This window comes from Lepus europaeus, chromosome 14, assembly GCF_033115175.1.
Source record: "Lepus europaeus isolate LE1 chromosome 14, mLepTim1.pri, whole genome shotgun sequence".
Lineage (NCBI taxonomy): Eukaryota > Metazoa > Chordata > Mammalia > Lagomorpha > Leporidae > Lepus > Lepus europaeus.
The window spans coordinates 43,184,106-43,190,528 of record NC_084840.1 but is presented as its reverse complement, the minus strand read 5'-3'; positions in this window follow the sequence as shown (position 1 = coordinate 43,190,528).

Here is a 6,423-nt window from a genome sequence, read left to right as displayed (position 1 = left end):
CAATTTCCAACTGTCATTTGCTTAGGAAATAAAGTGTGGAATGGTAGTTCAGTTTTAAAAAGTGTTTGAAATGGCTTTGCATTTGTTTCCTGTGACTACTTCTGGAATTTCTCCCTAAGTCACTGTTACCTTCAGCGTACAAATCAGAACTTGACCAAAATGGGACTTGACTTCAATCCTGTAGATGTTTGCATTTGAAAAACATCTACCATGAAAGCTTTTTTTGTTGTTGATGTTGACAGGCAGAGTGGACAGTGAGAGAGAGAGGCAGAGAGACAGGTCTTCCTTTTGCCGTTGGTTCACCCTCCAGTGGCCGCCGCGGCAGGCGCGCTGCGGCTGGTGCACTGTGCTGATCCGAAGGCAGGAGCCAGGTGCTTCTCCTGGTCTCCCATGGGGTGCAGGGCCCAACCACTTGGGCCATCCTCCACTGCCTTCCCGGGCCACAGCAGAGAGCTGGCCTGGAAGAGGGGCAACCGGGACAGGATCGGTGCCCCGACCGGGACTAGAACCCGGTGTGCCGGTGCCTCAAGGCGGAGGATTAGCCTGTTGAGCCACAGCGCCGGCCGTTACCATGAAATCTTGGTAACAGCAAAATGCAGTTGTATTTGGTGACATTCTTTAAAATTCTGGTCATTTCCAGTTTTTCTTAGCTTTATAACTTGATGTATTATGCACTATGGATGCTTAGAAATGTCTTCTAAGTTTTAACTTCAAATCAATGCAGCAACATCCCTCATAAGCTACAACTTTTAAAAAATGTAAAAATAAACATGAGAATATAATTTTTACCAAAAGCTTTTGTTACTTGCCCACTGTAGGTTTTCAGGTGTGTTATTTTTAATCTTTAGATGTTTGAGTATTCTGATTTTTTTTTTAAAGATTTATTTATTTTACTTGAAAGTCAGAGTTATGGGGCCGGCGCTGTGACTCACTTGGTTAATCCTCCGCCTAAGGCGCCAGCATCCCATATAGGTGCTGGGTTCTAGTGCCGGTTCCTCCTCTTCGAGTCCAGCTCTCTGCTGTGGCCCAGGAAGGCAGTGGAGGATGGCCCAAGTGCTTGGGCCCCGCACCCGCATAGGAGGCCATAAAGAAGCACCTGGCTCCTGGCTTGGGATCAGCGCGGTGCGCCGGCCGTAGCGGCCATTTGGGGGTTGAACCAATGGAAGGAAGACCTTTCTCTCTGTCTGTCTCTCTCACTGTCTAACTCTGTCAAAAAAAAAAAAAAAATCACAGTCACACAGAGAGAGAAGGAGAGGCAGAGAGAGAGGAAAAGAGAGAGGGAGAGGTCTTCCATCCACTGGTTGACTCCCCAGGTTGCCGCAATGGCTGGAGTTGCGCTGATCCAAAGCCAGGAGGCAAGAGCTTTTTCCAGGTCTCCCATGTGGGTGCAGGGGCCCAAGGACTTGGACCATCTTCTACTGCTTTCCCAGGCCATAGCAGAGAGCCAGATCAAAAGTGGAGCAGCCGGGTCTCGAACTGCTGCCCATATGGGATGCTGGCACTGCAGGTGGTAGCTTTACCCACTGAGCCACAGCACCGGCCCCAGGTATCCTGATTTTTGTGCTGCTGTGCATTGTCTGTTGCAAGTGATACAGAATTTTGCAGTTATCCTTTTTTTCCCCCAGAAATACTTCTTTTGTGCCTACAGCGTGCCAAGCACTGTTGTGGGGAATTAACGTCTTCCTCCTGTCTTTTGTCCCTCCTTCCAGGTAGACCTCTGGCTCGACTGCTAGTTTAGATTGGTTAGGAAGTCACATTGCAAAATGATTACCTGTGTTACAGAAATCTGAGGTGGGAAAACTCCCTTTGTTCAAACAGACACCAGAGACAGTGGAGGATCGAAGCAGTTTATTATGCCAGTGGGCTCAGCTGGAATCATTTCCCGAGAACTGAGCAACAATCCCAAGTTTCTTACAATATTTATAGGTTCATCAGCATCATACCTTAGCTGTTAGAGAATTGGTGGGTTTAAATTGCAGCCTACATGACTTAGGACCACACTCCCATAGTCAATGGACCCGGCATGTTTGTAAAAGAGATACCAGGGGCAGATTTATTAGGACTGGTTTATGACTGGAGTTTACAGAAGCAGAACTTGCGTTTCTTCCCTCCCTAGACAAGAAAACAGTGGGCAGTTGCTTCACTAGTTAATTGCAAACAGCCACTTTTCAAGGTCTGTGTTGGGAGAAGGAGTCTACTTCTCTTTCTTTGTCTCTGGTTGTGGCCATATTTCCTCTACACCTGTGTTTACAGTACAATGCATTTGTAATGTAATGGGTTGAATTTCTTTGTTCTAAGTGTACAAGTTTATCAGATCACCAATAAATATATAATACTCTGGTTTGAAACTACTTGAAAAGAAACTCAAAATCAGTTATGGGTTATAAGATTGATAAAACAATCATGAAGGGATCATTGAAGAAAAAAATAACTAAAAAGCAATGTAAATGATTTTTCAAATGAATATGCTAAATATGCTTTCCTTTCATACAGATGTGGATTATACATAGAATTGATGGAATAAAAAAAGTTTTGTATTTCTAGTGTGAAGGCATTTTATATACAAATTTTAAAATATAAGAGTATATTTTATATAGCAAAATATAAAAATAGACATGAGCAGTTAGTCTATGAAGCTTAAAATCTATTCTAAAAATTTTAGATTTTTATTTTAGTGTTTCTGTTGTAACTTTATTTTTTAACAGATTTTTATTTATTTGTAAGGCAGGATGAGAGAGAGGGACAGAGACAGATAGAGATCTTCCATCCACAGGTTCACTCCCCAAATGCCCACAACACAGTCAGGGCTGGGCCAAGCTAAAGTCAGGATCCTCAAATTCACATTGGGCTTCTCACATGGACAGCTAGGACCCAAGTACTGGAGCCATCTCTTGCTGCCTTTCATGGCGCACATTAGCAGAAGTTGAAATCAGGAGCAGAGCTGGGTTCTCGAAGCCAGACACTTCGATATAGGATGCAGGTGGCCCAGTAGCATTTATTTTTTTAAGATTTATTTATTTACTAGAAAGTCAGAGTTACACAGAGAGAGAAGAAGAGGCAGAGAGAGAGGTCTTCCATCCGCTGGTTCACTCCTCAGTTGGCCGCAGTGGCCAGGCCCAAAGATTTGGACCATCTTCTACTGCCTTCCCAGGCCATAGCATATAATTGAATTGGAAGTGGAGCAACCGGGACTCAACCAACGCCCATATGGAATGCCAGCACTGCAGATGGCAGCTTTACCCGCTCGCTATGTTGCCGCAGTGCCGGCCTCCCCAGTAGCATCTTAAATGCACCACCAAATACCCTCCTTGTTGTGTAGCATTAAGAAATGTTATTTATTATTTTGAAAAAAATTCACTTAGAGGAAAGTTGCAAGAATAGTGGAGATTCTCTAAAGCTTTCGTTTAAATTCTCCACTTAGCAAGAACACTTGTGGTGGTTCTCCCTCTTCATAATATCTGTGAACCATTTGAGTGTAGCTGAAAACTTTAACCTTAATTTTTTCATGGTGTATTTCCCAAGGAGAAGGACATTCTTACATTGTCAAAATTAGGAAAATTAAGGTGATCAACGTTAGGAGACCAATATTGATACAGTATCTTTCTCTAATCCTTAAACCTTATTCCAATCTCAGGATTGTAGATGTGTATATATGCCTGTATAATGGTACTTCTAAAAATTTGTGGAAAATAGGATTAAAAGTATAAGCATTTTGGTGCAAAACATTTTTGAAGTCCATACATAGTGTTTTTGTAAAACACATTAAGATTTGCTAAAGAAATAATGTTTTGTACTATTCCATTTACCATGAATTTTTTTTTAAATGGCACTTCGCAGGGATTACCCTTTATCTTTTTTAACGATTTATTTATTTATTTGAAAGGCAGAATTAGAGAGGCAGAGATAGAGAGCGAGATCTTCCTTCTGCTGGTTCACTCCTCAGATGGCTGCAATGGCTGGAGCTGGACTGATCCAAAGTCAGGAGCCAGGAGCTTCTTCCAGGTCTCCCATGCAGGTGCAGGGCTCTAAGGACTTGGGCCATCTTTTACTGCTTTTCCAGGCCACAGCAGAGAACTGGATCAGAAGTGGAGCAGCTGGGACTCAAACCGGTGCCCATATGGAATGCTTGCACTACAGGCACAGCTTTAGCCTCTACGCTTACAGTGTCAGCCCCACTATGAATATTTTTTAAGATTTATTTCTATTTATGTGAAAGAGTTAGCAGGGGAGAGAGAGGGACAGAGATCTTCCATCTGGTGGTTCTCTCTTGAGATGGCTGCAATGGCCAGGCCTGGGCCAGGCTGAAGCCAGGAGCTGGAACTCCATCTGAGCCCCCAGTGTGCGTGGCAGGGTCCTGAGCATTCAGACCATCTACCGCGGCCTTTCCAGGTGCATTAGCAGGGAGAGGGATCAGAAGTGGAACAGCAGCTTCCATAGGGGATGTTGGCATCTCAGGCAGCAGCTGAACCCTCTGTGCCACAGCACCAGCCTCTCTGCAAACTTTTGCAAGTACACTTGTGTGTTCTGGGTCAAGAGCCATTCCAGGTTCAGGAATTACATTTGTTGTCATCTGTGTAGTCTAGAGCCATTCTTTGGTTTTTCTTCACTTTCTCAGCTCACAGTACAAGAAAGCTGTTTTATGCAAAGTCCCTGAATCTGAGCTAGTTTGATGATTCCTTATGATTAGATTTCATTTAACTTGTGTACCTTTGGGCAAGAATAATTGATTTTTTCCATTTTCTGGTAATACTAACTTTAATGTTTTAGGGGTTTTGTTTTTTAATGTTTTGATTGCAAAGTAGCATACAGGTATTTTAGCAATAGATGGCCTTTTGTTCTAATTCATAGGAGTTTGTGAAATGAGGCATTGGGATCTTTTTACCAGATTAATAGTGTGTGCTTTCACACATGAAGATTGATTTCTTTGTAAGTGCTTAAAAAGTACTAAATTCTGTATACGTAATGCACTTTGCAGGCATATTATTAACTCAGCTATTTTTTTTTAAATATTTATTTATTTGAAAGAGTTACACAGAGAGAGGCAGAGAGAGAGAGGTCTTCCATCCAATGGTTCACTCTCCAATTGGCCAGAGCTGCGCCAATCTGAAGCTAGAAGCCAGGAACCTCCTATGGTCTCCCACGCAGATGCAGGGGCCCAAGGACTTGGGCCATCTTCCATTGCTTTCCCATGCCACAGCAGAGAGCTGGATCCAAAGAGGAGCAGCCGGGACTAAACCGGCGCCCATAGGGGATGCCAGTGCCTCAGGCCAGGGCGTTAACCCGCTGCACCACAGCACCAGCCCCTAATTCAGCTTTTGTATTGATATTATATCTCTAGATTATACTTTATAAAATTCTGTGAATATACTTTGATTTTCCTTAAAAGTTCTTTTAACTACAGCATTCTGTTCTACTTTGCTATATTCTCCTACCATGTTATTCTGCTCTGCTAAAATTATCCGTAGTGCAAGATTGAGATTGCTGTGAAAATACATTTTATTCCTTCTTTTGTGATAGTGCCTTACTGCCATATTCTAAAATACAGCTTGGACAATGTAAAAATTAAAATTTATTCTTAAATCTACTTAACACTTTGTGGCTTAACTTTGAGGATAACGACTGTAGAAAAATGGTTTTCAGGGGAGGGCCTTGTGGCTCAGTGGTTAAGCTGCTGTTTTGAACACTCCTGCCCTATGTTGGAGTGCCTGTTTAAAGTCTTGGCTGCTCAGCTTCAGACCCCGCTTCCTGCTAGTGCACACCTTGGAAGGCAGCAGGTGAGGGTTCAAATACCCAGGTCCCTGCTACCTACATGGGGTGCCCAAATTGAGTTCCGGGATCCTGGCTTCCGCTGGCCCAGCCCGACTATTGTCAGGCATTTGGGGAGTGAACCAGCAGATGGGACATCTCTCTTCTTTCTCTGCCTTTCAAATAAAAAATTAGAATTAAAAAAAAAATCATCTGTGACAAATGGTTTTCATACCATGGACTTTTTGGAACCTGAAGATCCCAGAGTCCCTTCTTTAGAGATTTGCATCAGTGGTCGTGGGCCAGGAACTCTTCAGATTCAGCAAAGCGCTAGGCAGTTCTGGCGCTGGCCGGTTGGGTGTCCCAGCAGCCTTTGAGAAACACTACAGTAGAGAAACAGCAAGGGCCAGCAGTGGGGGCAGTGCAGGGGAGGACTTCTTACAAACGCCAGTGTCCTTAGTAGGATGTACCCAGCCCCCATGACTGCTTGTCAAAATGAACATGGGTTCATTTTCTCAAAATGAAAAGCTTGATGTTTACCAAGCTTGAAGTAGTAAGATGTTTCGTGTCTGCTCTTCTAGCATCTGTTAGAGGCATGCAGTGTTATCTGTCCATTCACCCAAGTGGCAGAGACCACGAGACATCACAGTATAAAATCTAGTGAGGATTTTTTTTTTT